This window comes from Antechinus flavipes, chromosome 4 (assembly GCF_016432865.1).
Source record: "Antechinus flavipes isolate AdamAnt ecotype Samford, QLD, Australia chromosome 4, AdamAnt_v2, whole genome shotgun sequence".
NCBI classification, from domain to species: domain Eukaryota; kingdom Metazoa; phylum Chordata; class Mammalia; order Dasyuromorphia; family Dasyuridae; genus Antechinus; species Antechinus flavipes.
In genome coordinates, this window is record NC_067401.1 from 362475773 (window position 1) to 362489572 (window position 13800).

A 13800-nucleotide genomic window follows, 5' to 3' on the forward strand; every position below is an offset into this window, starting at 1 on the left:
TTGCTTATTTTTGTATTGTAAATACATAAATTGAACATAAATCTCATAAGAATTCTAGAATATGCTAAATCATTTGAAAGAACTGGTCTTGTTTAGACTAAAAAAGACAAGACTCAGGCAGAATACACTCAAATATTTGAGGGTTGTTCTATAGAAAAGAAAATAGACTTCTTCTGTTAGACTCCAAAAGACAGAATTGGGATTCATTCATGAATTAAAGTTGCAAAGAAGCCAATTTAGGCTTAATGTCAGGAAAATTTTCCTAACAAGTTAGAGCTATCAAGACAATGAAATTGACTGCCTCTTAGGGTGATAAGATCCCCTTTCCTCATAAGGGCTTTTTTCAGAGGCTGGACAACCTCTTGTTACGTATACTATAGTAGTTGATTTTTTGTGTGTATATGGGTTAAAATAAATAGTGATTGAGATCCTTCAAATTCTTAAAATATCTACTTTTGTGGTTATACAAATTGGTGTCCATTTTTCTCTCTTTACAACATCAATAATACATTAATGTGAAAATAAATAAATATAAAATGTGGCCTTATTCAGGAAGATAGAGAGTCCTGTGGATCTGTCCTGCATTATTTATTATATCGCTCCTAAAGAAGTATGACTTCAAAATTAAAGAGGGAGTCAACACAAAATACCTAATTAATCACTTGATAAACATGTATGACAAACTACATGGCTCCACCAAAAAGTACATTAAAAAACTCCTTCATCTCATGGAATCTTTCTCTAATGATATCAGAATGTCATTTGGATATGTTAAGTGCAAAATTCTTAACCTATGCCAAAGAAAGAAAGACTGAAGCTTCCAAACTTGAATCCAGAAGTCATATTCAGTCAGTGGATGAAGGCAATACCTACAAATACATTGATTTTCTTTGGGCAAGTCAGATGATAGCAAAGAAAAGGCTGTGACTAAATATGTTTTTCAAATAGGATATTAATCCTATAATAAAATTTTATGAGAAGAAAAAAAAATTTTAGATAAACACCCACACAATACTCATCCTAATATATGCTTTTGTATTATATAGTATTTGTACTTTTATGTATATAATATATATTTAATATATATATCATATGTAATATATAATATATGTAATTATATATTACACATGTAATATATATGTATGTATATGACACAAATATATTTGTATTCTAATATATAATAAATATAATATATAAAATAAATATATTTGTATTATATAGTGACAAAACACAGCTCTTATCTGTGATGACCATGTTAGCACCTTGGATACTTTAAAATCAGCCGGAGTCAGGATAAGCAAAAATCTTTGATCTTTATTCTTTGTCAAAGGGAGAGGAAAAAGCATGGACACTCAGAATCTCCTTCTTCTTTTACTGCCCAGAGTCACCTTGCTAGTCCTACTCCACCCTTTTTTCCCCTCCTCCAGATCTCTCTACAGGCCAACAGATTGAGCCAGCACAGAATGGTGGGGCTGGCCATTTTCCAAGCAAATGCTAATAGAATATTGTCCAATTAGCAATTAGTCTTAAGTGCTCAGTTATCCAAGTGCATCTGTTCAGAGATTCAGCCCTTTACATCTCCCGCTTTTTTTTTGTTTTAGAACACAGGTAGTCACACCATCCCTGGCTTCTCAGGGAGATGAGAGCCCCCAAAGGGAGGTGATCATGCTCTCCCTGACTTCTCAGAAAAGGAGATGAAAGCATTACAAAGGAGATGATCACACCCTCCCTGACATCTCAGGAAGGGAGATGAAAAGCACCAAGGGGAAGTAGGGATTGCTAGCAGGTTTCTGGGCTGAAGGATCTTATTAGAAATAGGTATGCATAAACCCGTTAGCATGGGAGGTATTACACGAGCATATAGCAATAACACACAGGCTATTAGTGATGACTCTCCCCACAATCAATGCAGGCTCAATGTGGTGTAACAAACATGAATTGTACATGCAAGTAGTGGCATAACAAATAATATGAATCAACATGGTGTTGTAAAAGATTTCCAGAAGTCCTAGAAGGAGGGTATGTAAACAACAGTCACACAAATGCCTTCTTCAGCAGCCAAGTGATAGTCCAAAACCGATCTATTGTCCATTGTTTCACATGTTAGAGAATCCAATGATCCCCACTAGTTTTTGAAGTCCTGCAACAGTCTTTTTATGTGTTAGGGTATCCAATGATTCCAGCAGATTTTGAAGTCCTGCAACAGTCTTATCATATCTCAGAGAATTCAATGATTCCTGAGGGGTTTGAAATCCTATAAAAATCTTATCATGTCTCAGAGAATCCAATGATTCCTGAGGGTGTTGAAGTCCAACAATTTTTGATGTCCATGATTCAAACGCCATAACTGTCATGCTCTTTCAGTGGTGGGCACAGTCAACAATGGAACCACCCAACGATGTTTCTTGGGTCTTCTCCTTTGTTTCAAAGGTCTGCTCTGTCTCTCTCCAATAGACAAGGTGAATACAACTTGTTGGCACCCATCTGATTCTTCCTCCACCTATAAAGATACAAACAAACCCTCTACCCCAAGCAGTTAACCTATCTGGTCCCTTCCATTCACCACTTTTTGGGGCTCTCCACATCACCTGGTGATTATCTAAAGATAGTGGAGCTGCTTGCACTGAACACTGCTTTTCCAGTGGGTTATAAAACCTGTTTGTCGGAGCCAGTGCATCTTTATCAAAAATCAAGAAGTTAATAGTATAAAGAGTTAGATTTAGAAGTTCTCTAGGGTTACCTGTGGTTCCCCCTTTCTTTTGTTTTTGGAGGAGCGTCTTAATGTCTCTGTTTCTCCTCTCTACTATTGCCTGTCCTTGAGAATTAAAGGATATGCCAGTGGTGCTGGTGGCATCACTGCCTCTCCCACTACTCCTCCTCGCTCCATCCTGGAAGGTGGAGTTGATGGGGGAGGGTCAATTATCTGCTCCTTAGGCAGGATTGAAACTGCCTGGTGAGATGGAAAGTCACTACACCCTTGAACCTCACTTAAATCTCCATGCCCTGTGGGGATATGGTCATTAAACTGTTCTTTGTCTTTGTTCTCTTGTTCATCACACTTCATCATCTGACTGTTCTGAAAACTTTTCTTTTTTCTATAACTTGCAGGATTTTTTAAGGCCAATTGTATTATGTTGTATATATATATAATGTTTCTTTGGAAATTGACTCAGAACCATTATCATTATAATATTCACATAGTTGATCTCCTACAAGCTTCCAATTATCTAGCATAATTTCTTCTTCATTGTATCCAGGAATATATTAATCTGCTCCCAAGTTATAAATAAACCCTTTGTCTTTATCAGTCTGAGTATGCTTCTTGCAAATCTCCTTTGGGAAGGGGGTGGGGGTAAGGGTGGCGGTGGGGGTGGGGGAGAATCTTTTCCCAATATCTGCCCCATTCAGCTAGAAAAGGTTACTAGTTTAGCCTTTAACGAAGTAAGTTCCCACTTACAATATTCTATTAAAATACTCACTCTATTTCCTGGTCACCAAGGACTTCTTCAGTGAAAGTGGGATCTGTGGTCCCATTTTCAGGGGGCCAAATGTGATAACCACATTAGCATCCTAGATACTTTAAAATCTGCCAGTCAGGATAAGCAAAAGTCCTTGATCTTTATTCTTTGTCAAAGGGAGAGGAGAGAGCATGGACACCTGGAATCTCCTCCTTCTTCTACCAGCTGGAGTCACCTCACTAGTCCTACTCCACCCTTTTTTCCCTCCTCCAGATCTCTCTATAGGCCAACAGATGGAGCCAGCACAGAATGATGGGGTGGGCCATTTTCCAAGCAAATGCCAATTAGAGTATTGTCCAATTAGCAATTAGTCTTAAGTGCTCAGTTATGCAAATGCATCTGCTCAGAGATTCAGCCCTTTACTTATCCTCCTAACAGATCTCTAAGGAAGTTATAGAAAATTTTAAATTTACTTACTCATAAGAAGAAGAAAAAATTATAGCTCCTATAGCATTTTAAGAATATATATGAAAGAGATTTAAACTCTACATAAATACTTTTGAAAGAAGCAGACATCACTTCATTGAGCAATGATAGCAAAGCCTGATAACAGGTGCATCATTATATCTGTTGAAAATAACCAAAAAGTGGTTTATCTAAGAATGGAATCAAAAGGCTCTCCCTGGGTGATATCCACTTAAAATTGGCCAATAACATATTACTAATGAAATGTTCAACAAAAGACTATGTCAAGGAGATTTTTTGGAATAGTAAGGGGTTATGATGACAATTGAGGACCAGATTATGGAAGCCACAATTTACAGAAGTGTTTCTTAAGAGACCTAGAATTAATAATCAATATAAATTATATGAGGAAATGGTTAAAAAAAAAAAAAACTGTAACATCATTGTAGACTATAAACACTTAGCACTTTAATGCCTGACAAAATGTAACCTGGTGGCTAGAATTATACCTCAGAAGGCTACTATCCATTATTCATTACCCAATGGCAAGGCCCCATACTACATATGTGGAACTTGGAATATGATGGACAACTCAAAGAAGACAGTGTACTAGAACTATTGTTATCACAGAGTGAATTGCTGGCCCCAATGATCCAAATGTAATAATGATTAACAAAAATTTAACAATGACTTTCTAAAAGACTCATTTTAAATAATCTTTTTATTATATTTCATTTTGCATTGACTACATTTTTTCCCTGAATCTTTCATCCTCCAATGTTGGAATCCTTACAAACTGTTAAGTCATTAGAGTTGATAGAGACAATAATTATCTGATTTAGCATGGTCCAGTATGATTGATCTGATTCTTACAAGGAGATGTTATGGGCCAGAACTTGAAACAAGGTACTAAGTGGAACTGATAGAAACAATGCTTGTGTTCACGCCTTTAGAGAGCTCATATAAGCAAGAAGCTCTTAGGGCCACAGAGCACTCTGGGACAGACACAGAAGCACTCTGGGACAGACACAGAGGCACTCTGGGACAGACACAGAGCACTCTGGGAGGAAGCTCACAAGCCCACTCTCGGAGGTGGAGTCAGATTCATTCCATTTTCCACCTTTGTGCTGGCTGGAGGCTGAAGGACAAACCTTTGGATTTGGAGACATTTGGAAGAAGAGAAGCCGAAGCGTTTGGAGGGAGCTCTAGGAACCAAGAAGAGAGATAGGCTACCAAGAAAACTAACCGGGCTATTTTGGAGGAAGCAATAAAAGATCTGAACTTTTAACACGTGGCTGCATTTGAGGTGATTATTACTTTTAACTGAAACTAAGGCTGCCTCCAGAAAACCTCCCCAAGAAACCTGCTCCCAGAGAGAACCATCACATTATACAAAAGAAGAGAACACCACTCCACCATCTAAGAAAGGAATCCTTTGTTACAAAGAATATTTTTAAAAAGAATTAAAGGGAAAAAAAATCCAAATCAAGCAACATATTGAAAAGACCTGATATACAATGACATAAACATAGACCCTATCACCACCACCTCTACAAAGGAGCTGGGAACAACTTTTTTTTTTAACTCATTTTGATTTTCATAATTGTTTTTCCCCCATTTACATGGATGCATATATTCTTTTCTTGATTTTGTTTACTTCACTCAGACTTCAAGTCTTTCCATGTTTCTCTGTATTTCATCTCTCACATCACAGTAAGATCCCATTATAGTAATGTGTAGTTCATGCTCTGAAGTCACCTATACTCACACTGAGGAACTGGATCTTCAGAGAAAGTCTGTTTCCTCTACTAAATTTGCTACAGTTAACTCTGAAAGGTTGGAGGGAGAAGTAATTTTTTTTCTTCATGAACATTATTATTTCAACTACACAAAAAGTTATTTTGTTTCCATTCCTCTTTTGAAATGCAAGTTTCTTGCAGTGATTCTTGAACTCCTTCATTAAAGCATTGCTTTGTCTTGTTAGTGTATATTGTCCTGTCCTCCTCCATCTCCTCCTCTGCTCACAATGCCATTCTCTCTCTAAAGCTTTGCATTATCTTCAGCATCTGTCAAATAACTTCATGTGACATCTCCATTCTCATTTGGGTTTTTTTCAATGAGTATCTTAGGTCTTTATAAGTCTGTTATCAGTCTGACCTTTATCACTGGATTCAGGTTGCCAGAAACCCTCCCTTTCTTTAGGCTGATAGTCACCATCAATTGATCTTCCCTCTCCTCCTTTGCAGCAATAGAACCATACCTTATTTCTAACATTCTTCATATTTGTGCAGAGCTTTTGGTAGCACCAGCCCTGGACATGGAGTAGGAAATGTTCTGGAAGCCTGGAAGCCTGTACAGAATGAGTTTGCAGAATATTTGGTGTTCAGAATATATTGAATTCTTGGTGCTGAGTATGATGTGTGATTCAAACTCTTCATAGTTAAAGGTTTGAGTAGTGTGCATCAGCCACTGATACTTTTTAACACTGGTATAGGCCTGGAGGTCTGGCAGTCCAGTGGGTAATTCATGGCCTATCATTCTGCACCTTGCCTATTACTGAACTGGCATTGTGATAACAATTGATACAAAACATCTCTTAAAAATCTGTGACATGTTCTCCTACCAGCAAATGTAGTCCATAAAAAGTGAGTTCAAACTTAGAACATGTGTGGCAAAGAGGTTGTTAAGAGTTCTCAAAAGGTTCCCCTTAGATATGAAATAGTTTTTCCCGTGGGCTCACTGTGGAGACTTGAATATGCTTCCATTCGTTTTTAGTTCCTGATGCAAACAGTATAGTCAGCTCTTCCTAGGATGTTATTTGAATGCTAATTGGAGAATGTGAAGTACAAAATCCTCCAGACATCTTTGAATCTTGGAACTACTCCTCTCTCCAAGGAGGCATGAGAGAGTGAGAACAAAGCTAACACTGAGGATTTTGTTTCATTTTAAAACAATGCCTCACAACAAGATTACAGGTTGATCAATTCCAATGGTCATGGCTCTTGTCAACAATGAGATGATTCAGGCCAGTTTCAGTAGTCTAGTGATGAAGAAAGCCATCTGCACCCAGAGAGAGAGCAGTGGGAACTGAACATGAAAAACTGAAAATGAAATTTTGTTTTCTTTCTCATTTTTTCCTTTTTGATTTGTGCAGCATGATATTTGTGGAAATATGTATAGAAAAATTGCACATGTTTAACATACATTGTTACTTGCTGTCTACAGGAGTGGGTGGGAGGAAGGGAGGGGAAAAACTTAGAACACAAAGTTTTGTAAGGATGAATGTTGAAAATTATACAGATGCTCAAAAGGTTGCCAGGAGAGAAAGGCCTATACAGAGAGAGAGAGAGAGAGAGAGAGAGAGAGAGAGAGAGAGAATAAAAACCTTTAATTTAAAAAGGGGGGAGAAGACAATGCCTCCTCAAAGGAAGAGCAGTAATGTTCTTTCCTCTCAATTTACGTGATTGTATTAGTTTTGAAGGTAGCTTCCTTGTTTTATATGGGCATCAAAGAGCATAACAAAAGTCTTTCTCTTAATACTATTAGACTTCCTATACAAATTCATTATAATCCATCCAAAGGTTTTTTTTCAAAATCATTTCATACTTATGCTAAAATATTTGATTAAATGATTTATTGAGATATATTTTCACCTGATAAATGCATCAGAGCTAAATTGTTCAAATGTTCAAATGATTTCAACTTGAGTCACTAGATAAAACATGTGTAAATATCCCTTTGAATGCCCCCCTGCTATATAGTATACAGCGCAAGTGCCGACTGTGATACTACAGGGCCGGCCGTTGCTACAGTGATGTGGCTGTTCCTGTAGTATCACAGTCGGTAACCAGACTGTATACTAATGCTGACAACCGCTCTACATATGTATACCGACAACCGCTCTCCTCCTCTGCAGGCACTGGTGCGCTACCTAAACCTACTGATATAATAAGTTTTCCCAGATTTTTGGGTTAAAATTAGGGGCCTCGGCTTATATTTGGGTCGGCTTATACTCGAGTATATATGGTACTTTGTTTCCACAAAAAGTGCTGCTAGAAATGTCTTGATGTAAATGGAGACTTACTTTCTGTCAGTGACCTCTTTGAGGTATATACCTAATGATGGAATCTCTGGATCAAAAGGTATGGACATTTTAGTCATTTTATATAATTCCAAATAAGTTCCCAAAGTGGTTGTAGCAGCTCACAGTTCTATCATCAAATGTTTCAGTCTTTCTACAATCCATCCAAAACTGACTATTCACATTTTTTATCATCTTTGCCAATTTGCTGGGTTGGCTGAGGTGAAACCTCAGGGTTGTTTTGATTTGTATTTCTCCTATTAAGTAATTTAGAGCATTCTTTTGTATGGTTGTTAGTAATCTGCATTTTTCTGAAAACTGTTTTTCATAACCATTGAGCATTTATCAATTAATGAAAGGCATTAGAGCTTTGATATTTCTGTTACTAATTTTTGTAGCTTGGATATTCAACCATTGTTTTTTACCCCAAATATTTCACTTTTACTCTTAGACGCACTAACAAAAGCTTTTCAATTTCATGAAATCAAAACTCTTTATTTAATCTTTTGTTGTTTAGTCATTTTTCAGTCGTGTCTGACTCTTTATGACCAAGGGTTTTGTTGGCAAAAATACAGGAGTGGTTTGCAATTTCTTTCTCCAGATCATTTTTAGGTGAGAAAATCAGGCAAATAGGATTAAATGACTTGCATAGGTCCCACAGCTAATAAATGTCTAGAGTCATTTTGAACTCAGAATGTTTGGTTAGAAATTCTTACCCACATCTTTGGGAAGGCCAATGATCTGCTTTACTTCTTATTTTTATGGTATGATATTTAACATTTGAGTCACATAGACCAAAGGTGTTAAGTCTGAGTGCTATAATATTCCTTAATGTAATCTAAACCACATTGAAATGTGATTGGAAAATATTTAATAAAATAAGTAAAAATACAATAAAATCCAAATAATGTTAATGTTCTTTTCTCAATCAATATGCACCTATATGTACAGTTTAGTAGTTCCTGTTATGTTTTTTAGTTTAACAGCACTAATCTACATGATTTTGAATTTAATATAGAAAATGGTATAAGAGGTTGATCTAAGTCTAATTTCTGCCAGTCTGTCCAGTTTTTTCAGGAATTCTTATCAAATAGAAGTTCTTTCCTAATTAATCCATCCATGTTTGCTTGTTTTATAAACAGTGGGCTTCATTATTTCTGATTCTTTTTTGTATTATCTGTACTATTGATCTACTTTTCAATTGTTTAACTAGTACCAAATACTTTCAACAATTACTGCTTTATAGTAGTTTAAGATCTAAAAGAACCATTCATTATTCATTCCTACCATTTAAAATTTATTTTCCTGGATATGGCTGATTTTTTTTTTTTGCTTCCCTAAATGAATATTTTCACTATTTTAGATAGCATCATATAGTAGCATTTCAGAATTTTAATTGATAAAATAATAAATCCTTTAATTAATTTTAATTGTGTTATCATTTTTATTTTACTTACCCAGTATACCCATGAGTACTGAATATTCTATCAGCTATTTGTGTTATTCTTTATTTTCCTAAAAATCATTTTGTAACTGAATCAATATAAGTACCGAGCATTCTTTGGTTTATTGCCTCACTAATTTTTCATGCATTTTGTAATTATGCTGAATTGTATTTTCCTTTTGGCTACAGACTATTGGGAGTTGCTATTATCATATAGAAACACTATTTATGTTTTGGATTTTATTTTGAGGCTTAGAACTTTGCTGAAGCTTTAATTTCCCCCAGATATTTCCTAGGATTGTCTAAATTACTCATTTTCTTATGAGCAAATAGAAGTAGCTTTCATCTCTTTGCTTGTCTTTACACCTTAATTTCTTTCATCTTATTGCCATTTTTTGCATTACAAACTATAAGTCATTATGGCAAAAATCTTTTCATGAATAAGTGAGGAGATAAAACATTTTAATCCTGGGCTAAAGATTCTCAGGATTCTACATACTTTATTCTACTACTCTTTTAAAAACAATTTTTTCATCCAAAACAACACATGAAGACTGTTAGTAAGGTGTGGAAAATAATTGAAGTCTTGTTGAAGGGATGCTAATGCTTTCAGGTACTGAAGTGAAGTATCAACTTGTTTAAATTGTTATGAAGGGAAAGCTGCTAGCAATATCCTTTCTTTATTCATTCTAGCTCCTTCACATTAAAAGGCATAAGAAAAAAAAATAATTTTCTTATAAGGGACAATAAACAAATAGTAATCATTCATATGTTAATGATTTGTTGGTGGCAAGGAAGATTCATTATTGCAGTCTTGCAATTACAAGTATGTAGAGTATGGGCTAGCTCCCTGGAGGGCCTCAGGGTCAGCAGAGTCAGGATAAATTAAAGTCCTCAGTCTTTAGGGGGAAAGGTAAAGGAGGAAGGCAAATTGCCACTAGGCTTGCCAAAGATGTATCCTGGATCCTAGAGTCCAAAGTCATCAGTCTCTCTCCTCCTTGTTATGCCTCCAAGTGACTGGCCTCTATCCCTCAACCCTCCAATCCTTGCCTTTGATTCTTAACACCAAACATTCAGCAAACACCAATGGTGAGAAGATCCATTTATCTAAATATATGCTAATAGAGTCATCATCTCACACTGAAGAGGTAATTAGCCTTAAGTGCTTGATTGTCTGATTCAAGCATATCTTTTTGGAGTTACAGCCCTCTACACAAATACAATTACTATCAATTTTCAAATTTCTGTGCAACTTATAAAAGGCTTCATTGTTAAAAAAAAAAAAAAAAAAAACTATTGAGGCCAAGCATGGTGATATTATTTTGACCAAATGTTTACTTATCTCTCAACCAACATGTCCAGTGAAAGCAGAACTCAGTTCTCCTACTTCTGAAATAAAATTTTCTGTTGCTCAGCTTCTCCAAATACACTGCTATTGGTGCTCCTTTCTTTATATTCTGTTTTCAGGTATTTCTGCATTTCATGATCAAGATCATTTAAGTGTCCAAAAATTTTCAGGACATTGTTTTTATGGCACTCTTTTAATAGGTTAAATAAGATGTTATGTTCTTCAGCATATATGTAGAGAAATAAGTCTGGATGCATCTTTAATTAAAAGTAGGGGACCAAAATAAGTAAATTTTCAACATCAAGACTGCTCAAAAGGTTGCCAGGAGAGAAAGGCCAATTGCCATACCCTGAAAGTTCATCTACCCAGTGGTTGCTGCTTGACTACCAACAAGAGGTTGAGTTCAAGTGGAGAGAATGGACATACTTACTTTACAACTATATTACCTGGGAATTTTTAGTCTATCCCCAAAGATAAAATGAACAATTAATTACTGACTCAATCATTAGTGAATAAGTTATCAAAAGAGACTATTACATTTATAACACTTTCATTGGTTAGAAGGAAGCTATTGATTGCAGTCTATACTCATGATTTCATCATGTATTGCAAATACATATGCACACAAACATATGTATATGTATGTATGTATGTATCCTTTTTTGGTTGTGTGACACCACTACATTATAGTTAAGTTGTAATGTGTTCACCTGTTTCTCATCAAACCCAATACAAGCTCAGAATGTTCTACTACAGATTGCATACAAATAGTCCATGTAAATATTGGGTGTGGATTCTCTAAATCTGCACATTTCATGTTTCTTTTGAGCTACTTCTTTGATGAGAGCACTCCATAATGGGTGGAACTGTGCTAGTGTCTCCCATGTCATACAATGAATTCCAAAGTTCTTCAAGAGACCTTGAAAATTCATTTGCAGTGATTCTTCTGACCACTATGGTGAGTACTTTTCTTACATGAGTTCCCCATAAAATAGTCTTTTAGGCAAGCATATGTTTGGCATTCAAATAATGTGATCAGCTCATCAGAATTTCATTCTCTGCAGTAGAGTTTGAATGGTTGGCAATTTATTTTAGGAAAGGACCCCAGTGACCTCCTACTCAAGTGATCTTCAGAATCTTCCTAAGACATTTCAAATGGAAGTGATTCAGTTTTCTGGCTTGGCACTGGTATACTGCAGACACACAATAATGAAGTCAGCACAAGAGCTCTGTAGACCATCAATTGGGTAAGCAGCCTAATACCTCTACTCTCCCATACTTTCCTTCAGAACCTCACACTAAGACAGCTCTGACAATGCATGTGTAAACCTTATTATCAATGTGTACATCCCTGGAAAGTATACTGCTGAGACAATATTTGAAACATCCACTTTGTATAACTGATGGTACCACATATGGCTGATGAAGCACTTGCTCAGTATTAATGATTAGACCAAAATTAGTACAAGAACAGAGAATCAATACACACTTTTCTGCATCTTAGCCTTAGAGATGGCAATGAGTACATGATCATCTGTGACCAAAATGTCACACACCAGCTTTCTCTCTACTTAATTTTGTCTTGCAGCCTTTTAAAATTGAAGAATTTACCATCAGTGCAGTAGCTAACACTGATGCTGTGTTTGTCTACATTGAAGGTGTCCAACAACATGAATAAAAATATCATGCTAAAAAGCAGAGGAGGAAGCACACAGCCTTATTTCACTTCATTGGTGACTGGGAAAACATGAGAGTATCACCCATTATCCAGAACCAGGATAAATATGCCATCATGAAACTGATATACGATACTAATGAACTTCTTCAACCAAATTTTGACATAATTTTCCCTGCAACAGTAATAAAACAAAGGACCCAACACCCCCAGTGAAGCTATAGAAAGAATAACACTTTCTTACCAAAAAGAAAAGTGACAGTCATTCTCTGATTGTATCATAAATGGGTTAAAAACTTAGAAAAAAAAAACTTTTAGAACAGCTCCATTTCAAAGAGCAAGAATATAGGATAGTTAATTGCCACTGGATTTAGAAAATGTAATCAATATTGATTTGCCTCCAAAGCCCAGGAAGCAAAAGGCACTCCAAGAGTCACATAATTATGACTATAAGAATGATGTGATTACAATCAACACTATGTCAATAATGTCAAACAAATGTTTGTCATGTATATCTGTACACAGAAATGAAGAGGTTTATGATACTGATAAAAGACAAAGTCATTGTTAACAGATATTATATAAAGTTCTTACTCAAAAATTCTGACCTTGCTGACACATGCAGATTTTACAAAGAAACAAAATAAATCATTGTAGGCTGCAAAAATTTAGACCAATTGAATAACTAGAAAAACACGATCAGGTAGCTAGAATTACATACATCAGAAATTTGCTCTCTTTTCTATACTTACAGATAAAGAAAAGCTATGCTACAAATACAAACTTTAAAATATTCTCCAGAACTTAATAATCAAAACAGGAGCTTAAACATCATAAAGGACAAGGATCATATCTAAGGATAATAGGTGCCTCTATTGTACTAATATAACTTAGGAAGGGAGATTTAAAAAACCCATAATTAAAATTCTAAGGATATTAAGAAACATCCAATTTAACCCCTTAATTTAACAGATGAGGAAACTGAACCTTGTAGAAGTCAAATGATCTGCCTAAGGCAATACAAATAGTTTAATGACTGAGAAAGAGATGCATTCCTCTTTTCACTACACTATGCTGATAGATGGTCTTTAAAATCAGGATCTGTGATTAATAAAAATAAACCACTGTTGGTTGGAAGAAGAAAAAAAGACAAAATATATAGCAAGAATCATAATCTGGAGATTACTCAAACCTCCATATTTTCAACTGTCCTGGAGATTAATTGGTTTGCATAACACTATTTCTAGGAACTCTGAGCACACAACATTAATCCAGTATATTTTTAAAAGATTTGTAGGGAATATGAACCTGAAAGTGCTTGCCAGCAGT

At 35.6% G+C, this 13800-nt stretch overlaps 1 pseudogene; it reads right to left on the reverse strand.

Annotated features, from left to right (window-relative positions):
• Positions 1 to 5803: 5803 nt before the first annotated feature.
• LOC127561567 (surfeit locus protein 2-like) overlaps positions 5804 to 13800 on the reverse strand; it is an 11227-nt pseudogene continuing 3230 nt past the window's right edge.